Source organism: Diadema setosum, chromosome 1 (genome assembly GCF_964275005.1).
Source record: "Diadema setosum chromosome 1, eeDiaSeto1, whole genome shotgun sequence".
NCBI lineage: Eukaryota > Metazoa > Echinodermata > Echinoidea > Diadematoida > Diadematidae > Diadema > Diadema setosum.
In genome coordinates this window covers 21,822,276-21,839,122 of record NC_092685.1, presented here as the reverse complement: position 1 = coordinate 21,839,122, position 16,847 = coordinate 21,822,276, and the positions used below count along the sequence as shown (strand labels likewise).

The following is a 16,847-nucleotide window of genomic DNA, read 5'->3' as shown; positions in this document are numbered from 1 at the left end:
TTCTCCGAGGGAGATGGGGCTCCCCAGTAACTTGGGGGAGGGGGAGGGAGTACAATATCTGAGTTTCTCTCAAGAGGAGTTTGAGTTGCCATGGAAACAGGATGGGAAGGTATCATAAATCATGGCCGAGCTGCTTTATTTCTGGAGTATCTAGTCATGGATGTGGGCTTTTTTTTTCAGGGGGGGGGGGGAGATATGAGGGGTACATGAGTGGGGATGTGTGTGCACTTACTGTCCAAAGGAACTGCGTGCTGCATCTGATACCTTATGCAGGGTTGTCTTTGGCAGTCTCTGTCAATGAATAATCTGTTTGCGTTTAAATTCCTGGTAGTTCTCTGCAATGTGAGAGCATTGTCATGCATCTCTGTAAATTGTCCCAGGCAAATATTGCATTCCTCATAACTGAAATTTTGCTTGCACACTGAGTGACAGTAATGGATACCTTAATAGAGGAACTCGTACAAGTGTTTTTCCGGTAATATTTTGTGCACTAGATAGTCATATTTTCTGTTTATGGCAGTATATTCAGGGCCTACCCACTATCTGCCACAAATAAAAGTGCCAGTGATGATCATTTACAATCACGACATGGATTTATCTGAAACAAAAAACATTGAGGGAGAGGGGGTAGACTGGCAGAAATCAACCCCAAACAGGTGAACTTTCATGCCGTCAGGATAAGTTTTAAAAGTATACACAAAAGGAATAGGCCTTTGATAATTGAGAATTTTCAGTCATGGATGGTGTTATTGGTATGCTGATGATTCATTTTGTTTTGTAGGTACATAGCTCCTTTTTTTTTTTTTGTTCTGCTGGTCTGTCCATACAAATGTCCACTTCAATTCAGTTTGTCTCCATTTAGTCTTTTCAGTGGAAATAAAAACCAAACAAACCCAAAACAAAACGAAACAAAACAGTACACAAAATGACCAGTTGAAATGAAAGAGTGGGTTGGGGCCATGTTAAAAGAATAAATTAGTTATAAATTTAACCAAATTAAAATTTGCAGTAGCCACAGGCTCGTGTTTGTCGTCAAGTTATTTCATTTGTGTTGTTGTTATTGCTGTTGAATGCTCATCACGATGAAAGTTATTGTCACCGCCCCTCCCTTCACCCTCCCCCCATCACTCGGAGTGACTGACAGGCCTGGCATAATCTCATTTCCAGCAGAACTCTCGCAACCTGGCTTGTCGTACGTCCCTATCAAACAGCACCCTGCCACTAGAACATGGGAGTATGTCATCAGTTACTCAGACCGTAACTAACGCAGCATCGGCAGACGTTAATATGGAGCTTCTCTGCGAGCTCACTGTGCTTTGAACCGCTTTTTCATGAGCTCTCGTACGCACCATCACACTCAAATGGATCATTTGTTAATAATGTCATCCCCAACATGTCAATTGAAAGTGCAGCTCTTTGCCATTCAAACTCATGATCAACAGCACGCACCCGTTGAAAATCACGAGCAACATGCATTAAGTTTGCCAAATTGAAAAGCAGGATGTTATAAATGTTGATGATGTCCTGACTTAACTTTTACCTGTGTTTCCATGTTAATCGTCCCAAAGCTCCAAACCATTTGCTTCTGAGGCATTTACATGTTTCTTTGGCTAAGTGCGCCTCCTTAAGAATCCGACTTGCCTATGGTATTCTAATAATTTCAACAGTATGTCAACCGAAATTTTTGATGTGGGTACCTCAGTAACATCATCTATGGGATGACACAACCTCATATGTTAATTTGCATTTCAAAAATCATCCTGACTCAAGTTTGGAAATCAAAAATACTGATTTGAATTCTAAGATATGATAATTATCAATGTAACCCAAACAATATTTCTGCATTATGTGACATCTACATTGATGTCGTTATGCAAACTGTTGTGAAAATGGCAAAAGTCTTTTTGCTCCCCTGAAGTTTAATGATTGTGAGATATAAGGTCTTGTCACCCAAGAGACAATAATATGTACAGTCAAACCTGCCTTAGCGGCCACCTCTCTATAGCGGCCACCTGTCTATAGCGGCCACTGAAAAATCCCCCCGAGAGAAAAGCAATGTTAAAGACCCTGTGTATAGCGGCCACCTGTCTAACGCGGCCAGCGGCCACAAATTTTGTTTCCCGTGGTAGATTTTAACCTGTCTATAGCGGCCATCAACCCGGTGGAGCCGTAGCCGAGCCGATAATTCAGCGTGTTTTTCTGCTTGTTAGCCGTGCCAGTCATTCCTGGGCAACGTTCAGTGATCGCCACCGTTGCATTCATCACTTATTCAGTCACAATGATGCACTAGTGTTAAGCTTTCTTCATGACTGTGCACATGCTACATGTACTGTGCAACAATTTCATGAACACCGGCATTGTTCTACACATGATACACACATGTGCATACGTACACACATACCCGTAAGTATATATAGATGTATACAACGACGATACATGTTACCTGCCTATAGCGGCCACCTGTCTATAACGGCCACTTTTCCTGTATCCCTTGGGTGGCCGCTATAGACAGGTTTGACTGTACTTTTGTTTGCTAGTACAACAACAGACTGCACACCTGAGTTAACCGTGATATGTCAGAGCTATGCAAAAGATAGATACCTCAGTTGGTAACACGTACGCTTTTCAGAGCCCTTGAGATGCTCAGGGAATTAGCTCTGTTCATACAAGATTGGAGATACAGGTTTCCGCCTCGAACCCGTAATGGCATTTAGCATAGTTTGCAAGCTTGAATAGCAATCAAGGCATCCGAGGATGCAACTCATTTAGAAACCCAGTCAGTTCCTGAATAGCCTTGTGCTTGTTGTGTGATTGACCTTTCTCACCATGCCTGTGTAGTGTGCTTAGGCAGAGGCAATGCTTTAAAGGGGAAGGAAATCCCCAAGCACACATTGTGTATTCAGCGAATGCAGCTCACTATTAGTAGAACACATCAGCAAAGTTTGACGGAAATCAGACGATCAGTTCAAAAGTTATAAATTTTGAAAATTTTGAAAATTGATGCAGCCATCACTGATGAGCAGACTACTACGGTTTGTGACATCACATATAGAAAACAAAATAGAGAAATAATTAAGAGACTTTTGCAAGATTTAATTTTTTATGAAACTGTACATTTCCTTGACTTGTTACTGACTTAGGGGTAATGTTATTCCCCTTGTCTTCTGAAAGAGGAAAGTCGAGTGCTCCTCCAGTTTTCTGTAAAAGTGAAAATATGTTGATTTTTAAAAAATATTTTCCCTGTATCATACATACACGATATCACAAAATGTGGTGATCTCATGCAATAATAGCGGCACCTAAATGTTAAGTATTCTTTCCTTTTGTCGTATTGTCGAACTGATCTTCCTCAGATTTTGCCGATGTGTTCTGCATTGTACTAATATTGCTGCATTTCCTCAGTCCTCGTGTATTTATATAAATGGGTTTCATTCTCCTTTAACTCTGTGCCACAGTGAACTCTTGGCCGTCCTCTCTCCTGGCTGGCCAAACCTCATGCAGAGCCTGATGCAAAGCCTGATGCAAATTCTCTTGTTTGCATTCATTGTTTAAACGGCAATTAGAATCAGAATGGTGATCTGCATGGAGATTACCTTTTATTAAGATGAGAGGAGCATAGATCTGCATATTGTTGAGGCCCCCCTGAGCAGAAACAAAGGAGGAAGGGAGAAGGGGGGGGGGAGGGGGGGGGGGAGGGGGGGGTAGATTGAGGTTTGCTGCATCAGGTAAAGGAAGAATATCTCTGTTGCTCTGGATGTGGGCCTGCAAATCATGGCTGGATGTGTACTTTGTACACACCTCGCCAGAGATGGCTTTTGTCATTTTCATTATGCCTCCCTGCTATTTGCTCAGTTAGGCAAACTGGTCAGCTCTGCTTATTAGATGGGGGAGTGTGTGCTAATGTCTTGGGATTGCAGGAGAAGGGGGGAAGGGGGGAAGGGGGAGTTGAATAGAAAAAAAAAAGAAGAGTTTTACACATGTGCGCTAACTGACGCACACAAACACATACACATACTACTATATGTGCATGCCCATATGATTTACATATAAACACAAGTATTTAGATTTATATAATGACCCTTTTTTGCAATTTGTCCGAGTCAGTAACTATAACCCCTGTCACTTCCTTTGTGTGTAGTGTGAGAAAGTTCTGTTCACTGCAATTGAAGCTATAAAGACATGTTGATATGAAAATGAAGGGTTTGTTGGATGAAGTTACACAGCTTTTTGAGAAGAGACACAGGGCAGTTACTAATATTGGTACAGATATCAGTGGCAGGATGACTGATAGTTATCTATCTATCTAGCTAGCTAGCATTACCCAAGGGGAGACAACAGCTGTTGTCCCAGTAGATCATATGAGCCTGAGTTCCCATGAGTGCCCACTCTCTAACAGTAATGTGGGGGTGGGGAACACTCCAGATTTGTAGAAATACCCCCCTCCCTTTACCCCGCGTTCACATTGGTTCCCGCGACGCGGGGAAAGTCCCGAGCTGTGGGACTTTCTCCTCAAAAACCATAATGTGAACGCTCGCTGGGACTTGTCCCCTCGTCCCCGCGAATCAAGTCGGGTACGGGGACAAGATTTGGAGGGGAGAGTGACCTTGGGGCGCAATTGATAGCGTCCAGCTGTGGTCATCAAATGTGCGCATGCGCTATGCCTGGATTCAAGTGGCAGAGCTCGCTCCAAGCCCCAAAATGCCCCCACAGCTCGGGGACAGATGAGATACCAATGTGAACGGTCAGTCATAAAAAAGATAAGATCTCTTGTGGCTGTCCCCGCGACGCGGGGACCAATGTGAACGCGCTGTTAGTCAGACATGACCCATTAGAACATATGCACACTTGACCATTATGATTGCCATTACTAGTGCCATTCACAGAGACAAAATAGCGGGATGTCGATTGCGATCCAATTTAGTACTGAGATTTTTTGCGCCCGTTCAGACGGAAGGAGATATCCCACTAATTGCTGATCGTGACAAGTCGTCCACCACACTACGCATGCACGAAATCTGCTGAAATGGTGACCCTTGCCCTTGTGTTCATGTGCTGTTGTAATGCGTGTGTTGAATGATGGGATTAAAAAATCTCAATAATAGTTCCTCCAGCATTACTATTGTGGTATTTTTCAAATAACCATGATCATTCTGAAATGATCTCAAGATTTCTGGGGATTTTGATCGTGATGCCGATCGCACTATTCAGTGACAGTTGTATTTCCACACTGGCAAAAATCTTAAGATTTGGATCGCGATCAAATCTGGAGATTTGTATCCTGCTAATTTGCATGTCTTAATACCACTAATGTTCACTTTATGTTATTTGTTATTTGGAAACTATTGGATTATTGACAGTGTTTGTTTCGTCATGTTTGGATATTAGCCATGTGTTTAGGAGTCTCCTAAACAGTGAGAAATTGTGAGAGGAGCAAGTATTAATCGGAATTTAGTATCAAAATTAGTGGGACTTGATGGTGCACATATTTGAGGCATATTAAAAATAGAATAACAAAAATAAGATAGAAAAAGCCCTGTGCTACTCTGCTCACTCTGATTGCATCACAGAGGCTTTCTACAGGAGGTGCACCTGCTGACAAGGACGTCTGACATGCCAGTTTAGTTGCGAATTTTGATTGCACTGCAGCAGCGGCTGATAGAGATCCGTAGAGTCGCTTTGTTAACGTTTGATAATCGCCTCTCCTTCCTGCAAGCAATATATCCCGAATATGAAAATCAGAATCCAGCATGTTGCCTCTTCTCTCTTTCTCTCTCTCTCTCTGTCTCTCCCTCTCTCACAGACACAAAGACAAACATCCACACAGAAATACGTACACACATGCACACATAGGAAACTTCCTGAAATACGCGAGTCCGTCTTTCATAAACCACAAACTGCAAGCAATGATGTGCCACAAATATGAAAAGGATTAGTTTTAATAGGACTTCATGAGCACATTTTGTTTTGTTTCGTGCATGCTGACACCACTCAGTCAGAACAAATAGCACTAGTTTTCCACTCCAGGGTGAGGGCCCCAGAGAACGAAGTAGAATTTTTCACGAGAGATGATGGAAAATGCATTACTTCAATGACTCCTGTTAGAATGAGGAACTGAGGCCTAAAAAAATCATGAGAGGTGTACTTCTACAATCGCTGTTGCTACATTGTGCAGCCATTAAACATGAAGTTGGCACGGAGTTCGGTTGATGAATGATGTCGCAGAACATGCTTAGAGTGCATTTTCAGTGTGATAAAAACAACAACAACAACCTATTCCGACTAGGAAGAGGGATAATGGCTCACTGGTTATCTTCAAAAACTCACATGTGCTCTGTCAGGGTGCTACAAAACCACAAATCAGCTTGCCCCAGGCAAGTAAAACTCTGTTTTGGGCAAGTGAATTGACTGTGCTTGTGCATGCCTACGCATATTAAATGCAGAAGAAAGTTGTCCACATTACCTGTACCCATCAGACCAAGTAGGGGAAAGTGTCTCTTGTTTGAATATGCACAGTCTGCTGTTCTCCCATGGCGTCAATTCACTACTACAAGAGCTCACTATGGGTGGAAAAAAAAATGAAACAAAATTCTGTGGTCATCAAATTCAATTTGTTGTCCATCACTTTGTGTCATTCTTTGTGTCAGCAATCACAAGATGTGATGTGTTGTAGTCTGCTGCATGAATTAAGATTCAAAATTAATTTGCATCAGGAGGTTAATAGACTATCATCACGTAACAATGAATGAGATCAACCCGAGAATAGCTTGTATTATGTTTAGAGCAGGTAGCCTTCAATGTGGTGCGGGAGACGCACATCCTGGCCTCACGACCTCTGTTTGTTAGCTGCAAAAGGAGGCTCTTTCGACCATGGTTCCTCTCAGGAGGAGGAGGAGAAGGGTTAAGCGATCACTTCTGAGAATTGACTGGTTTCTATACAGCGAGAGATGAGACACAATATCTAACCCTCACATCATCACAGGACACCCTGTCTTACCCCCACCTCCCCCACCCCTACTGCATATCCTGTCCTGGGGGAAGGTGTGACATTTGAGTTGTCTCCTAGATGCGATGCACTTTCCTAGACAACGCTGATCTGACCTGATGACGGAATCAGAGAGGGCTTGGGACCCTGCATAATTTGTGGGAGAATTGGACGTAGAATTTGGTAAGGGCACTGCCCCTCCCCACCCCCCTACCCTTTTTCCTTCCAAGCTCTTTGGAGGTGTTCTGAAACCATGCATTTTTGAAGATGCGTCCTGATTATTCTCTTCTGGTGCCTGTGTGCCACACTGATGGGTATTTTGTCAGGCAGATTTATGTGCTAGAGTCAGAGGAATTGCATGAATTAATGGGAGGGGACATACAAGTCATTTGGTCTTTGGGGTATGAAAAAATGAGGAAATACATTGTTTGTTTGTATCTTTACTATGAGACTTCGGAGAGAATTTTGTGGGCATCTAGCTTTAGATTCATGTCAGATCATAAATAATGATAGCCAGGGAAGGGGGTAGAGACTTGATATCAAGCGTTATAGTTGAAAGGCATAGAAACTGAGATAAAGAACTGGGGTGGGGGTGTGGGCAGGAGGGGGTCTTCAATGTAGATAGAATCGCCAACCGACAAACAACATAAGTGTTGCAGTGGAGATCTCCAGGAGATGACACCTTTTCTCAACCGATACCCATCATTATGCCCACCTCTTAGGCAGTTAGTAGAGCTGGTGTGCGTACCTTTCAATATGACTCTAAACTGCTTTCCAAAAGATGCGTTTGTCTGGACTCTTCATGCGGACATAAATTGCCCGTCATTAATTTATTGTCCCTTTGTTGGTAAGAAAGTGGCATTTATCACCTTCTGATTCGATATCCCAATTTATTTGAGAAAAGTGGGAAGACATCTGGCCAATTCATCACAGTTGTTCTGGGAGACACACTTTCACAACACTTCGTTGACTGTCTTATATTCTCTTACGAACGTTCGTGCAGGATGTGAGAGTAGAAAGTGCGTATCTGGATGTGCAGTCAAAAGAGTTAGACAGACGTGAAGCGAAAAGAAAGAAAAAACAGATAGTGAAGTAGGTAGGAACATGACAAATTGGAAGCTAAATCTGTGGGTAGGTGAATGGGTGAATGGTTGGATATGGACTGGGGCTACATCTTCACAGTCCAGAGCTGGTGCAAGAGTAATACTGTAATACTGTGTTTCTCTCTAGAGCTTTCATAATAGGAAAATGATCCCCAAAAAGAAAATATCCAACTGCCTCCTTTGGTGAAAAATTTGTCGTCATGTCGTTTGCTTGTAGACAGACGTGTGACACCTTAAAATCATCCAGAGCCTGTTTGCAAAATTGTGTGCTTATTTACATTATTGGGCTCTAGTCGTACCTCTTGTGTCTGTATCATACTTTCATTAGTGGTGCGTTGGACGTGGGTTTGCATCAGATGGAGCGGTGTAGTCTGTAGCTTGTCTTTGAATTATTTGTAGCTCATAGCTAATGGAGACAAAATTTGCATACATCGAGATTTATCTCTATACAACCTTCTTCTCAGCCTAGTGACATGCTGTGCCTTTCCATCTGGTGAGCACAAATATGTCCAGCTTGTCAGGAGAAAATGTTATACCATGAGATACATATACGCCATCTATTTAGCGAGTGTAATTTTTCGCAAATCGGGACTTCCCAACAAATTCTTGAGTGGTTAAATTCGCGATTGTGGTGTACTGTAATGAACAGAGAATTGTATGCCTGCACATCACATTCATGTGGGGATTAGAGTTCATAATTTTATACATTTTTAATATTCGGAAGTAGCACCTAACTCGCAAAATTTGTGAAATATTTGGCGTATACAGTATTCAAAGAGTGGTGCGTTGTATGAGGGGCTGTAGTGCAGTGAAAATGCATCCCTAAATGAAAAGAATTAAGTTATTAAGTGCCTATGGGCTGGAAGGGGGTGGGGAGATACAAGATGCAGGAGGATCCATGATTTTGCCAGTCTCGCTTACATGGTGTGTCACTGACAACGACAACGACCCTCGCGTGTTTCCTTCGCCCATAATCATGTGGGTGGTTGAATAAGAGGCGATGTACTTAAGCTGCCACGAATTGTTTCCTGCTGCTCTATTAGCAGAGCAAATTAATAACCCGTGTAGTCATCACCTGCGATTCTCGCGACGAGATAAGTCCCGCTCACACGAGATCATCACCTGTGAGGGCAATGTCACTGTCACATCAAGAGAGATGGGGGGGGGGGGGGGAGAGCCCCGGCGAGACATAGAAGACAGCTTCACGCTCATGCCAGCAAGCGAGCAGCAACAAGGTAGGTTTGCTGTACTAGTAGCAGCAGCGGTTTAGGAAACTCTTTGTTAGTACAGTGCAGATCATTTGTGTGTTGGGGGGGGGGGCGTTGACTGCCTGTGAATGTGCCCAAAGGAAAGATGCTCGTGACACAAACTTCAGAATGAAATTTGGAGCACGTCATCATATTAACAAATTTAGACAGGTGTTTCACAAAAGGGAGGTTATCAGGACCATTTGAATGTCAAGGAAAGTCGTCTACACGTAGATCTAGGTTTGCACAGAGTGTATGTGCCTTGAAAAAGGACTCTGAATGACTTGAAAATAATCCTCCAAAGATAAGAGTGTACACAATTTTGATTTCCCTGAAGTATGGAGGTATATTACCTTTTCTGTTCAATTGTGTATGATACTTTAAAAGAGGATATCACATTTTGGCTCTTGTGTGAACAAAGCAAAAGAGACCTCTCAGGAAAGAAAGTCTGATAACAATTAATATTGGAAATAAATCCAGTTCTAGCTCTCAGAGTTCACAAAGGATTTATGCCAATGAACTTTCTCTCATGCCCTCTCTCTCTCTCTTTCTCTATCTGAGTGTCTCTGTCTGTCTGTCTGTCTGTCTCTCTCTCTTTCCATCTCTGAGTTGAACATTGTGCAGCTGTGGTACTTCATCTCAGTATGACAGGAGTGTGCTAGATCAAAGCAGACCCACAAATGCTCGCGATCATGCTCGATTACTGGGCGGATGCGAAAAACCTGCGAGCCACCGAGTGGGTTCACAGGATGCCCGTGTCTGCCTCAGTATGTGAGTTTAGCGGGAGCATGTTTGCTTGTCTACGTGTTGGCTTGTGCTTGTACGTGGGAGCGGCTGCATACACGGTGAAGTGCAGTAGTAGGCTCCATCTCCTGATCCAGCTTTTGGCCCCGCTTCCATTTTGGCGGCTCGAGAGTACTCCAAGCAGGCAGGAACAGCTGTTGGCTTGCTGGCATGAAAGACCAGTGATTCTGTATACCGCCAGCCAGCCACCGTTGCTGAAACACTTTTCTCCTGCCTCCATATGTGATCATCATTTTTTCCATTGTTCTCTCCAAAAGTGTATGAGCTGGTATGAGCGTAGAGCTTGGAAGGAAATTCCTCTTGCTTTTGATTGATTTTTTTTTTTTTTTTTGCCATTTTGCTTAGATTGTCGGGGAATCACTCACATGTTACAGTGACATAATTTATATCCCAGGCGAAGTAGAACTTTCTGTGACTAATTATATCAATGACGATGTCACTGATGATGAAAAAAATGGCAGTATTGCCAATCGCTTTTGCATAGCCAGTGATGCCATATTTTGTCATATCTGAGTACGTAGAGGCTTTGATGTTACCCCAGCTTTTATTATTAGTCCAAAGATTGGATTCAGAAAAAGAAAATCATAATGACATTGGGAATGTGAGAAAATCTTTTCATTGGCATAATTCACGAATGAGATTTTCCATCAAATTCATTTTTTTCATAGTATATATTTTAAATGTCTGATTTTCCTTTGAAGCATGTAATCATAGTTTTTATTTAAATCCATCTTATTTCTTCAGCCAATAAAACATGAAATGGGGCATAAATATCAACATTTTCCAACACTTGACTTCAGTGACATTCATTCAAGGAGGCTGTAACATTGCATTGAATGTAATTACACAGAGGGAACAGATAAGTCAAAATTTTGGGAAAGTCTGACAAATCACAGAAATGAAGCAATTATCTGCTTTTGAAGTCTTTGGAATGTTGTATGATGTGCAGTAGGCACATTTAATGGATTTTCATATATGGTCACATGACCAAGGTAGCTTTCATGTGATCATATTCATCACAACCAGACAATCTCGGCATTCAATTCAGAAGAAAAAAACAAGGGGCCATATTTTATATGAATGACCTATTGATATCCAAGAATATGTTTTTTTGTTTTGTTTTGTTGTTTTTTTTTTTTTAGCTATGGTGTGGTTTTACACAAGCCCTCCATGATCTCATGCTTTGAATTAATCATAATTTTCCAAGAGCTTCCTCAGAAACACGTTTGCCCCATAACATCCAGTCTATTTGTGTTGACATTCTAGTCAGCATAATCCAGTTTGCCAGAACATCACAGATAGAACCCTGTTGTTGTTTTTTGTGTGTGCTGAGTAGCAGGGCACGCGCTGCAGGTGCATGACAACATGATGTGCAGATTATCACATTGGTAGCATTTTTTTTCCCCGGGCGAGATGGGTCGATAATGAGTAAAGCGCTCGCCCTGGACTTGTAATGAGAGTGTTGATCACACAGAGGGAGTTCACCGTGACAAAGCCCACAGCCCCGAAAATCAATACCATAGCACTTATTAGATCCGCTGGATGCATAGACTTGTGACTTGGCATGATTGCATGTATCTCATCTCCTTCTTATATCTGCATTTTTTTTTTTTTTTGGGGGGGGGGGGATGGGGAGAGATGATGTGGAAAGGATTGGGGTTATACCTGAGCTTGGGTTTTGTGGAAGACATATTCGACGGGGAGTCAGCTGCCATGTGCGGAGGTAACAAATGTGAGCCAGCGATTCAGATATTGTTTCTCGGCACCAGTGATGAATTAGTGCAGGCATGCCCCGGATGTTTCGGATGCCCGCAGAGTAGCCCCCCATTCTTGTGTTGATCCCACGTGTGAGTTGGGACTAGTTGAGGACATGTTAAGGGGTGGGGGATATTCATGTAACCTACTTGTGCAATTTGATGAAAGCTTATTTTTATACCTCGTAGTTGACTATGCAAGCAGCAGGAGTAGTGAGGTTGAATACCATCTGGGCAATTCCACGGTAACTGACGTTACACGTAAGGATTTTCATGAAATTGTTTACCTTGTAGTTTTGTGAATGAAAGCACCTTGGGCTTGCAATTAGCATTGATGAATAAGTTCATGAGAATGAAGAAATAGGTGGAAAGTTTTTCTCTCAAACTGCATTTCTTATCACATAGCAAGTGAAAATGTGTCGGTAACTGACGTTACGGAAAAAGGACATGGGAAATTATGGTGTCGATGAAAATGGAAATATCTCATGTCCCTGACTTTTAGCCTTTATGTGTTTAATATGGCAATACACCTAGGTTCTTAGGAACAGGTGTGCAAAATAATGTGCACTTTAGATACTTCCTTTTAGCACCACGCCAATTTCAGTGAAGGCATGACGGTAACTGACGTTACGTAACTGACGTTACGCTTACATTTGCCATAGGGTTTACACATGCAAAATCATGATTGGGAATAGCTATGTGATATTTCATAATTCTGACCATTCAGAATGATTTGGTTGATATGGAGTCATACCTTGGTTTATCAGTCATAAATACACAATGAAATGAAACAGTAGTCCATTTTCTTTGTGTTCTATGAAAACTTAAAGGTAAACATGTCAGTAACTGACGTTACACATACTTTGCTGTGGGGTTTACAGAGAACTAATTTATTTAACAGGTTTTTATATGCTGCAATGTACCAGTGACAATCCCAGGCAACTACAGCAACAAATTAAAACAAAATCTAAAGACACAAATAATATTGGGTGGGCCCTTAGGGGGCACCCCCCCCCCCCCCCCCATGCCATAGCACAGTTGGGCAAAAATAATGTAATATGCACAAGAGGATATTTCTTGACATTTGTCTGAAGATTTAATTTTTATTCAACATTGGTGATTACACAGAGCCATTAATAGATCAAGCAGTTCCAAGTATAAATATATTGACGTGGCTAAGGGCTTTTTTGTTTGTTTGTTTGTTTGTTTTTTAATGAACAGGAAAGTTTTTATCTACAAATTGTACATAGAGTGCTCCACCCATAATACCTTGTAGTACTACACAAAACATGAATATTTTTGTGCTTGAAAAAAATGTCAAAATATCTTCTAGGTCATGGGGAAAAAAACATGTATCAACTCATAAATATGCATAAATATGTATGAAATCTATTGTGATATATTTCTCCTTCTTTTCTTTATTTTACTCCTGATGATCTCCATCATCAATTGATTTAAATGAAAAGTGTTGCACTTTTAATATTTCTCTGTGAAGAAGAAAAATCAATGCTTTTTTGGTCAAAAGAGCATTATTGTTTTATTCCTAGCTTGAAGTAATTCACCTGTTTTTCTTTTCCTTTTCACTGATATATCACGGCTTGCAAATACATTCGAGATACCAAGAAATCGGACTTTGCAACGAAAGAATACTAAAATCAATATAAAAGACTCTTCCTGTTCATAATTATCATGTGTTGTATTACAAAATGTCCCTGCATGAATAGAATAAAGTAATCAACAAATACACACTGTATGAACAATATTTTTTAAACCCTATAGAATCCTCTCTCACTTTGAGCAACATTAGTGTTAAGTTTCAAACAATAATGAGTACATGCCTTATGTACGATAATACAAGATGAGCCATGTTAACTACACCACACATTTAAGTGCAAGAGAAGAAATATCTGTTTGTGCATTTGCCTTGAGGTAGAAACTTGACTAAGCTTCTTGAAAAAAAAGAAGAAAAATGCCAGCAAAAGCAAACATTGGTGAAGATTGTTAAATTGTTGGTATACAGCTGTGCAGAAGTTTGTTTGTTTTTATTTTGTAGAAAATGTGGTTAACATGCAATCATGTCACTGATTAGGCCTACAAACTTTGGTAGCTTTATCATCCTGTAGGACTGGGAATGTACTAATTTGAGTGCATATACTGCATGTGGCAAACTAAACTTCCAGATGATTTAACCTTAAACTTGTGCTGAATCAAAAATCGCAAGCTCAAGCCCCCCCCCCCCCCAAAAAAAAAGATAATCATGGTAAATGAATGAATAAATGAATTTAGAAATAAAATAACATTTTAAAAAAATATCCATGGACATACCATGGTAATGACATCATTTCCTATGAAAGGGATTGCTGCTCTTTGTTGTAAGTTGACTTCCCAGATGTATTGGAATGGCCAAAAGTCAAAAAATTTGCCTCAGTTATAATTACTGTCATGGTAACTGACGTTACATACTCGTGTATGACGTTTCGGTAACTGACGTTACACATTTTGTAGTGTTCATTTTGACTCTCCAGTATGCCAAGTATCCTTATTTCTGGTATTAAAATAAAGGCATATGGGCATACATTAGAAATCCCAAGTTACATCATACAGCTCACTTCCTTTGATGAATGAACTTAAAAATTCCTTGTTTTTGGTAACTGACGTTACATCCATCATTATCAAAGTAATTAACAGTTTTTATCAAATTCTTTAAAGCTACCATTTTTTTTTTCTATCGTGTGGTAAAAGACTTCTCTGGTAACTGCATACATATGAAAGATTGTTGTTTAGAGTACTAATAAAGTGGATATACAGAGAGTAAGTTATGCGACAATACACTCTTTTCACCATTGAGTTATAGGCATATTTTGGCAGCCATTTTGAAAATCAAAATGGCCGCTTTTATTGAAAAACATAATGATTCTTAAAACTTCAACTCAAGTACTGTCTGAAAATGTATGGTGTTTGAAACAAATATCATTTTGAATTTTTGGCACCTGTGTCCTAGTTACCGTGGAATTGCCCATCTTATGATATTCCTTATATTGTTTCTTTTTGTGTGGATGTGTTAATGATATACAATATAGGGCAGGTCACCCATTTTGAATGGATAGCTCTCTACCAGTGAGTATGAATGAAACTGTTGAGAAGGGTCTTTAATGTTGGCAACTAGGGCCCTGCTGCATTTGATCGTATCAGGATGAGGATGTGCATTTTACGCCCTGTCCTTGGCTTGGGTTTGCCAGTGTGGCAGGCGCCACACACACATATACACATACACGGGACTAAGCCTAATGTCCAGAGACATGATGGGCCATTAAATGCATCGGTGGATGATGTGGGCAGAGCAGGGAATGTGGAGCGATTCGCGTTGAATAAATACACACGCTTAGCCCTCCGCTAGTGATGAATGAGAGATTATGTTAGACATGGAATGAAGATGGCAGAAATGAGTGGGGGAGGTGAAGTGCAGGGAGATAGTAAGAGAGGAGAGCAATAAAGGAGGGAGCAAAAAAAAAAGGAGAAAGAGTAGTGAATAGATTGAAGAGCGAGCATGTTATAAGGGAACCTCATTATAACAAGCTGCTTGGGACTGCTGAAATTTCCTCGTTATATCAAATATCTTGTTATGTCAGTGACAAAGACAAAAAATACCAGAGGATTAGGACTTGCAAAATTACCTCATTATAATTATATCCAAAGGCATCTTGCAATATCTGACCTCGTTGTAAAGAGGTTCATCTGTACTTTATGATAATGAATATTGTTAGAAATGAAACATAATCTTGTAATAGAGGGAACAAGAGTGATGTTGATGGCAATACTTCCCCCTTTTTTTTTAAAGAACTGATTCACCTTCCACCTTGAAATTATTAATCGGCTCACTTGCTGCCTCTGCTATCATCATCATTGCAAGTGTAGCAGCAGCCAGGTAATCATGGGGTGGCCGTTAAAAAGAAAAAAAAATGCACACAATTTTGATAATGAAATGCTGTGCAAGGTAATCGTCACTCCAAAGAGGTGGTTCTGCTGCGTGCTACAGTAGCCTTGGCATCTCACTCCCATGGTTCATCAGGTCTGGAGAGTTGGTGGGGGGGGGGGGGGGGGGTGAACCTTGTTCCAGCCCACCGAATCGATGATTACCTCGTAAATTGTCTCATGCTTTAATTCGCAACTAATGCTTCAGTAAAACAAATTATATTGATTGGATCAGCGGCTGTTTTCCTGGAGCTTTGGAGCATTATGAGGGGGGGGGGGGCTGGTGGTGGGGGGGGGGGGGGGGAAATGGCTAAAAGAAGCCTGTTGCTGAGTGGAGATATTTTTCTTTGCGCTTTGGGAACATGTCTAATTGTCAGTTTTTTTGGCAGATCAAAATGAATCACAAAGTATGCCGCCAACAGGTACAATGAAGGTCCAGCAAGACCTTGACTCTGAGCCTGGCAGTGCATCCATTTAATCCCCCCCTCTCTCCTCCCTCACATGAGTGTGTGTGCATGCACACACACACACACACACACACACTTTGCAGAATGTGAATAGCTGTGTGTGTGTGTTTGTGAGTCTGCTATGTGTATGCATTATTGTGCTTCTGTTATTGCAGTGGAACAAGTGACGGTGTGATATCCATGCAAGGACTGCCTGCTTCAAATTATTCATGTCCGTTTTCCACTCAGTGAACCGTTTCTCCATGTAAAAGAATTAAATTTTTATACGGGAAGGGATTGCCAGAATTTTGTTTCCCACTTTTTATAATCGTATAAATCATTCGGATAGCTGATTAGAAAAATTCAGTTAAAAGAACCTTGGAATATAGGATTAGCATGCAAATATTGTAGGACATGTTAAATGTGTGTGGAGGCAAGTTTCCTCCTTTGGCACTCATATCTATTTTTTTTTTTTATGGTATTGTCTTGATAGAAAAAGCCAAAATTCTGGAAAATTCATGTCTTGAGTTTCCCTCAAA

At 41.0% G+C, this 16,847-nt stretch overlaps 1 protein-coding gene across 1 annotated transcript in view; it reads left to right on the top strand.

Annotated features, from left to right (window-relative positions):
* LOC140234924 (RNA-binding protein Nova-1-like) overlaps positions 1-16,847 on the top strand; it is a 108,330-nt gene that overhangs the window by 25,919 nt on the left and 65,564 nt on the right. The window lies entirely within an intron of this gene.